The sequence below is a fragment of the Pollicipes pollicipes genome, unplaced genomic scaffold (assembly GCF_011947565.3).
Source record: "Pollicipes pollicipes isolate AB1234 unplaced genomic scaffold, Ppol_2.1 Scaffold_1600;HRSCAF=1878_pilon_pilon_pilon, whole genome shotgun sequence".
Lineage (NCBI taxonomy): Eukaryota > Metazoa > Arthropoda > Thecostraca > Pollicipedomorpha > Pollicipedidae > Pollicipes > Pollicipes pollicipes.
The window spans coordinates 20609967-20618496 of record NW_023595962.1 but is presented as its reverse complement, the minus strand read 5'-3'; positions in this window follow the sequence as shown (position 1 = coordinate 20618496).

Below are 8530 nucleotides of genomic sequence, written 5' to 3'. Positions count from 1 at the left end.
AAGGACAGGCACCCGAAGAGCATTAGCCTGCAAAGGAGTCGAGACCGGAGAAAACATTCGAGGGGCCTCCGTTTCAGATGGAGTGGGAACCACGGAGTCACCCGAGGGGTCGAAACGTTAAACAGCTGAGGACGACCGCTGAACGAGTGAAAACTGCGCGTAGACGTTAGTCTTTCAACGCGCTGCGCCTAAGAGATGTTCCAACAGCTGAAGAGCCACACGACATCTTGCGTTTAGCCTGATGGTTGGACAGAGTTTCGGGATTCCCCACGACGAAACAGGCCGCGAAGGGGCTGGAGGGTATTGTTGAACGCCTTGCGCACGAGCACGCGGCTCATGCTATAGACCCACGCTTCGGCAGCCAAGCAGCCGAGACGAGTAAGGTGGAGTATAGATGCCAGTGTGGGCATGCTGATCCAGCTGGTGCCGATCCTGAGACCACCTCCGATGATGTCCAGAATGACGAAAAGGCACAGAACTTTGACAATTTTCATGGAAGTTGTGGTACAAGTCAGGGCAAAGCTGATTGGAGTGCCTTCAGTGATTCCTGCCGAAATCGCCTCCACCTTTTTGTGCCAAAGTCCTGTAATTCCAGCAAAGACGAACAAAAATCCGGTGGCTACCGAAACGAACATAAGGAATGCTTCAACAAAAAACATACAAACGCTCGGCAGCTTTTCCCAGCGACAGTCCTTTCCAACTTCAGTCAATTCTCCGACGCGCTGTCCGAACTGGTAGACGGTTTCCAACTGGAGGGCAGAACAGGCGGTCCCTACCACAACCGTAAACAGGACAGCCAGCGAGGGCCATTCAAGCAGCCACTTTATACAGCAGTCCATGATATCGCGGTAACGCAGCGGATAGACGACGGCGATAATCTGGTCGAGGGCGACCAGCATCTGCGTCATCTTCAGAGCGATTGCGAAACCGGCGGCTGCGATCTGAACGGATTGGCAGGCTGCATACAGGACGTGGTTAAAAATGACGTCCGGGATACCAATCAACAGCAGACTCAGGACACGCAGGAGGTCGAGGAGCGCCAGGATCACCACGCGCAGCGCCGTCGGCTCGTCATGCAGTGTGTTGGTCCGGTCCATAACCAGTAATAGCCTGTATGGACAAATTGAGGGCCAGCTTAGAGCCAATGGCCACTTCAAGCCAATGTACCATCACGCTGACGCTCTGGGTTGTCATGGGTGGCCTGTGGCTTTCCCTGGTATAGCTCTAGACGCGCACTGACGGTGAGCGACAGCGGGGATCTACTTTGACATGGCTTCTCGGTCGGTGAAACAGTATTTCGGGATTTACTGACGCCTATTCCAACGGACGCGTTAGAGCTCTTTTCAAAATGTGTTCCAAGCGTAAGCTGGCTGAACGTCACAAATACGAAACAATAAATATATCATGCAGAAAGGGCATTCGATGCTACTTACCGAGTGACTTCTATTACTACCATCGTATGAGGTCGGACACCGAGGATTACGTCACTAACCTCCAAGGTTACCCTGCAATTTGCTACAGAACCGACGGGTGCTTGCGCCTAAGCTGGTGCACATTCGGCGAGTTCGGCGGGTTGAACCCAGGGATTAGGGGTTAGTTGGCGGAAAGGTAAGAAGAAGGAGACAAGAAAGCAAAATGGGTGGCGTAGATGACAGGGGAACTCCCAAACACCAAATTGAGATATGTTCCAGTCCACAAAGTCATCTGCATTACCTTCGTTTTGCTGTTTGAAATCGCGTGTATGTCTGGTAGGTATCGGACCCTATCGCCCCCGGCGACTTCAACTGATTTCCCTGGCACAGGCTACTAACTGAATTCGAGTTTGTTTTTTGTTCGCGGGTGGGTACAGGGGCGGGCTTTGAACTTGCTGTCGGCGGCAGGCATGTGATACTGCGTCGGGAACAGAGAAACTCGACCGCAGGGCGAGTCTGCAACGACACAATCCTATGAAAGCGAGAGGGTGCTGGCGGTCCCGCCTTTCGAATATTGCAATGAACGCTCTTCCCGTTGCAGCGGTTGTATATACGACCACACACCAACCCTGCACACGGTTCATTTACAGGTTTGGCAGTTAGTCATAGCTCCCAACGCAGTTGTAACTGAAGTCGACCTGCCGTTGTGGCATGACTTTGGTCTAGACTGATCTTAGTGACCGGACAGAATCTTTACATTACGTTTAAATTGTTATGTAGAGGGTATGCCGCCATCATTATCGACATGATGGCAGCGCTTCGCAAATTGTAAAGTGCATTTGTGAAGAACACTATGCGTATAGACAAAACAGCATTTGTGGCTTTATTTTTCAAAGAAGAAAGAGGAAAATGGAGAGATGAATGTGATATGTTGGCTATATGCGTTCATCGAAACGAAGATCGGTTGCAAATTAAAGTTTGCCTGCAGATTTTACTCGACGCCTCAGTTTTTTCCTTCAGAAACAGCAAGCCACAGTTTTTACAGACCACCAACATGCAGGGGATTAAACAAAAGCAATTGCCGGTCATTTCTGCGATGCAGTGCACATCTAACTGAGAATAAAAATGCGCGAAAAATACGTGTTTGTGCAAACGAATTCAAGTTCACAGGCTTCACGCATAACAGACAATTTACATCCGCAAGCGATTTCAAGTACACAGACATCTCGCATCACGCATCACTTTTACATGCAAACGATTTCATTTAAACAGACATCGTGTATCAAGCGTCTGGCAACACTGATACATGAAGGCGATTTTAAGCCAGCATGCAAAACCCATCAAGACACTAATCACATTCAAATAATCGTTCATGATGACTCCTGTACATTGAAGCCTGGTCGCCGACTTCTTATAAAAAAGATTCACCATTTTTCTTGTCTGGATGGTCACGTGCTTTAAAGATGCCTTAGAGCTCTAAAAGGTTTGGTCCGTTCTTCCTTGGATTTTAACCTTGGCGTGCTCTGTGAACAAGATGGTCACCGAAGAGTTCCTTTTATTATCTGTTTCGTTTTTAGCACCTCGCAGGTGTTCAACATACGTGAAACGAGTTGGAAGCATGGACGTCTCAACATAGGCTATGCACCTCCCATGTTTTTTCGCGCAGTTTACTCTTAAATTCGTAAGCCACATTTCTTCGCGTGCAAGCACCCTAAAACCCAGGCATGCATATATGACACCTATCGACCACGGGCACTTATGCTTCGAGATAGGATATTTAACTAGAGAGTTGTTTAGCTCCTTGTCGTTCTTCAAAGCTATCCGTAAGCGTGGTTTCAATTTGGAAGGATATGTTGAATTTTCCAGAGCAAGTATTCATTTATGTCAGGTAGTGTTAAGCTAACTTCTTTACCCAATTCAGCCTTTACAATGGACCATACAGAAAGGGGGTCCGCATTTGGATACACTATTGACGGTGAAAAAGAGGAACAATCGTACAACGTTAGAAACGGAGCTGTGATCAAGCCCCGTCAACCGGCGGATTCTTAACACTACACTTGCACAGATAAGCACTTTCTTTTTAAACAGCGGTGTTTATGAATTTAACGCGCCCCCGGGTGGCCGGCTCAATACCATTCGCTCGGGTGGGAGGGGGGGGGGGGGGCGGGGGTCGATGATCTCATCCGCTGAGACCCCAGGAACAAGAGAGCTAGAGATGCCAAATTCACAGGGTGTGTTAACCTGTACGTGAACTCACTTAGGTTGACGTTTGAGGTTTCTAGGTCATGATCTCGGGATTAAACAAGGTCAAACAAGGTGAAATTCCAGGTTAATCTCCAAAGGGGCTCTGGAACCTAGGTGACTGTACCAATCAAACGATCACATGCTCATTTGAGATCAATGGTCTTGTGCGACCTTGTGAAAGCCATGGCGACCAAAATCATACAAGACTGCCTTGAGTTTTGCATTTGGATAAGCGACAAAGATTACGCTAGGCAGTATGCTGCTAAAAACCAAGTGTTGACCTGGGTCATTTTAGATCAGTGACTTATTCTGACATTTAAGAAGCCCATGGAAAGTTAAAATGTGGTTTCTGTTATCAACAAATTTGAGATGAGCACCAGAAACTACCCCATATAAGCCCTATATAAGCCCTAGAGTAATAAGCAATAAATATATAAGCCCTAGAGTAATAAAAACGGTTCGTCCTGACCGTGGTCTGACCCCAGCACCTCACCCTAGTTCAATTTCATTTGCTTATTCAAGTGTTGTGTATCCTAGGAAAGTATCTCAGAGGTGTATGACTTCGCTTAACACCCCGTTGTTGGATCGGACTGAACGATGCCCGAAAAAATTGCCTTCGATGAAACCATGACCTAACTCTGACCTGCCATAGGTCAGTGGCCTGACATAGTGCATCTAAATGTTTCATGCCAGACGATCCGCATTTTGGTGTCTACAGCTGTGCAAAAGTTGGCGCGGCTACGCTGCGCCATTGCGAAATCATTCCAGAAAGAATTCCGTGTGGGGTCCATTTGACCCCCACCCCATCGCGTGTTAAGTCTAAACTTTGTGAGAGAGAAAAAAAACAGAGGTGTGATATCGTCGATATCGGGGAGTCCTATCGCCTTATTGGCTTGAGATATCATGAACATCTGCGAGATGCCAATATAAAAACTGATAATATCATTTTCGGCGATCTTTTTAGACAAACCCCGCTCGGCTGAAATCCCGGGGGAAAACAGTCCCTTCACCCCTTTTAGAGCTCATGTCCCTCGAGTAAGTGGAAAGAACCCGATACTAATATGATGAGCCCCTGAGCAACTGAGCGTACCCTGGTGTATGACGCCCCGGAAAAGCGTACAGAGCTTTACGGGAAATCAGGTGAAATCAGTGGAGGAAATCATGATCGATCAAGAGTGTTCAGGCATAGAAGAAGATAGCGTCCCAGCAGCGACATTGGGCCCCACGAGAAAGTGCAAAGATATCAAGGGCAACGTAGAAAGCTCCCTAGCGATCAGACTGCCCCGGAAAATGGACATATTGGGTCCAGGCAACAGCGCTATGTCTCTGGACACCGTGATCAACCCCAAAATTTTCTCCAAACAACGTTTCCTCAATCAGCAAAGAATTAACTTGATCTGCTCCTAAAGTCTATACTTTTGCCAGTAACCGCTCCTGGTTGTCTGTAGGCCCGAAGACGTCCAACTGAGTTGCATGTAACGTTTTGTTAGAAAACTGCGCCCGGTCGGCCAGTTGTGGGCAGCTTGGGAGCCTATAGGTCCCTCGGCATGGTTCATGGGAGGGCATGATCCTGTACGTTGCCCTCTCCGTCTGTGTCCACCATCGGCTCCAGCAGCTGAATAGGTAAATCGCCAGGCCCGTCAAGAACATAGGACCATGCACTCAACTAAGAAGTAATCAAAACACAGCATGGAGAGCCTGGGAACGATTGAGTGTGCCCGAGCAGGTAACAGATGGGGGGCCCCCAACAAGAGCGCGGGGCCAGTTCCCAAACTAGTTATTACATCGGGCCCCCGTCAAGAGCTCATGGACCTCTATTCAAATTGAATGTCCTCAAGACCCAATGAAGAGAGCCCCCAAACGATAAGGTGTGTGCGAGCGTCTTAACAGATAGGGCTTCTAGCAAGAACGTAATGCCCTCCATTCAAATAGAAAGCACTCAAGACCCAAGGCAGATGGCCAGCCAACGATGAAATGCACCCCAGCAGCTTATCAGAAGGGGCCCGACAAGAGCATGACGCCCTCCATTCAAACAAGAAGTATCCAAACCCGGTGCAGAGGGCCCCCGTAATATGGAGTGCACCCAAACAGAATTCCTGACGGCCCCGATAGGAGTGCAGCGCCTTAAATTCAAAGGAGGTGAAAAGATGTGGCCGCCGACAAGAGAGTAGGGCCACACTTCAAACGTGAAATACTCACGGCACGATGTAGAGGGCTCCGAATGATCGAGCGCGGCCGAGAATGTTAACAGATAGGGCCCCGTGAAGACCTCCACTCAAAAAGCAAGTACCCAAGACCCGACGTAGAGGTCGCCCAACAATCGGATGCACCGGAGCGGCTTATCAGAAGGGGCCTCGACGAGAACTTAAGGCCCTACATTCAAATAAGTAGTGCCGAAAGCCCAGTGCCATGGCCCCCGAAAGATGGAATGTCTCAAACAGATTATCTGATGGACCCTGATAAGTGCGCAGGGCCCTAAATCCAAATAGCGAAACCCAATGTGCAAGGTCCCCGACCAATCCAGTGTGCCCGAACAGTGAGGCGAACAGAGAGGGCCCCCGACAAGTGCGTAGACCCACCGTTCAAAAAAAGGGTGACCCGGTGTGGAGTCCCCCCGAACGATCGAATGTGTCTGAGCAGGCTATCGGATGGGCCCCCGACGAGAGCGTAGGGCCCTCATTAAAAAAAAGTAACCAAGACCTAGTGTGAAGGGCCCCCAAAAAGATCGAGTGTATCTGAGCAGGCTATCAGATGGCCCCCGATTAGAGCGTAGGGCCCTACATTAAACTATTCAATGTGCAATGCCCCCAAACAATGCAGAGTGCCTAAGCAAGTTATCAGATGGGACCCTGAGAGGTGCGTGGGGCGTTTCGTTCAAATATAAAATATCCGCGACGTGGGACCACTAATGATCGAATGTGCCCGTGCATGCTAGCAGATAGGGCCCCCGTCAAGGGCGCAGGGCCCTCCATTTAAATCGAAAGTACCCAAGACTAGACGCAGAGGTCCCCTAACAATCGAATGTGCCGGAGCAGCTCATCAGAAGGGGCCGCAACAAGAGCATAGAGCGTAGGTCCCGCCACTGAAGTAAAAAGTGCCCAAAACCCGGAGCGGAAGGGCCCTGCAAGATGGAGTGTACCCGAGCAGGCTATCAGATGGCCCCGATAGGAGCGCAGGGCCCTAAATTCAAATGCCAACACTCAATGTGCAGGGCTCCCGGACAATCCACTTTGGCGGAAGAAGTTAAGAGAGGGGACCCCAGGCAAGCGCGTATGGCCTCCATTCAAACAGGGCTTCCCCAGGACCCAATGTAGAGGGCCTCCGAAAGATCAAGTTTATCCGAGCAGGCTATCAGATGCCCTTGACAAGAGCGAAGGTCCCTACATTAAAGTACCCAATGTGCCGGGCCACCAAACAATCAAGTGTGCCGGTGCCAGTTAGCAAATGGGGCCCCGGCAGTGTGCAGGGGCCTCCATTCAAATTGAGAGTATCCCGGACCCACTTTCGAGGGCCCCAACCGACAAAGTGTGCATAAGCAGGTCAACAGATGAGCTCCCGACAAGAGCGTAGGGTCCTAAGCAAGTAACCTAAAATTGGAAGCGCCCTAGACCAATGCACAGGGCCCATAAGCATATCGCAAGTGTGCCATTAGGTGAACCGAAACCAACGTAAAGGCCTCCCGAGACACCGAGAATACCCGGGCAATTTAACATGGGGTCACCTACTCTAGCTCACAGAGCCTTTCTGGCAGCTGGAAAGCATCCGTGGAAGGCTTCTGATTGACAAGAGCGCCCGGCACGCTAGCAGGAAGAGCACAGAAACAGTGCAGGGCTTTCCGAGCAAACGCAAAGCAGTCAGAGCTAACGTGGAAGACTCCTTAACGATCGAAATGACCTTGCAAGTGGTCATATAGGTCCCCGTTAGCAAGATAGCACCCCAGACAGCGTGATAAGGCTTATAATTTCCAATTAACTTTTTCCATTTTTGAAGATTATTTTATCTTTTCTCGTAGGCCATTCACTTCGTTTGCGACTGTTCTCGGTGGCCTGGAAATCCAAAGAAGTTTTGTTTTGTTTTGTGTTTAAAAAACTGTATCTGTTCTGTCACCTATGGGCCCCTTCGGAGCCTACGGACCAATTCAGGGTACCACGGGAGGCATGGGACCCGTCACCGCCCTCTCTGGATCCGCCCCTGATTCAATCAGTGGTGGAGGATGGTGTGTCTGGAGGCACAGCGGCCACGTGCCAACAATTAAAGGGCCATGCAGAGATCACGATGCCGCTGGCTTGTATTGTTGCAGAAATGTGGAATGACTATCATATTTAATACCGGTAGAATTGCATCATCTGTTTTAGTTACATCTTGCGACACGTACATTTAAAACGAAAAACACCAAGCCACCCGAAACAAAGTGGGTGAAATCCGGTTATTTTTGTTTCGAGGTAGGCTCTTCTAAGCGACGTGGTTCACATCACAACCGGACAACTCGTAGATACCAGCTTACCGGCTAGTTACCGGCTAGGCTACAGCACCGGCTAAATACAAGGAGCGTATGTCCAGAGCCGATGATATTGACGGAAGGGCCGAATGCCTGCGTGACTTCTCATCATGACCGGCACCTGACCGTATGATGAAATTAATGGTGGCTGAGCTTTGGATAGCATGAGCGTCTCATCACTTTACTTACATGCCTATGAAGTGACCAAGAAAAGCCGATGCAAGCGTGCAATGTGGGCCCAAACAAAAGTCAACCACCGTCCCGGGGAATCGAACCCACCACCCTACCCGTTACGCACCCATGCACCACCGCGCGGCGCTACGCATCCCCGCACATCCTATTGTCGAGATAACTGTTCAAAAAAAAAACTATGCCA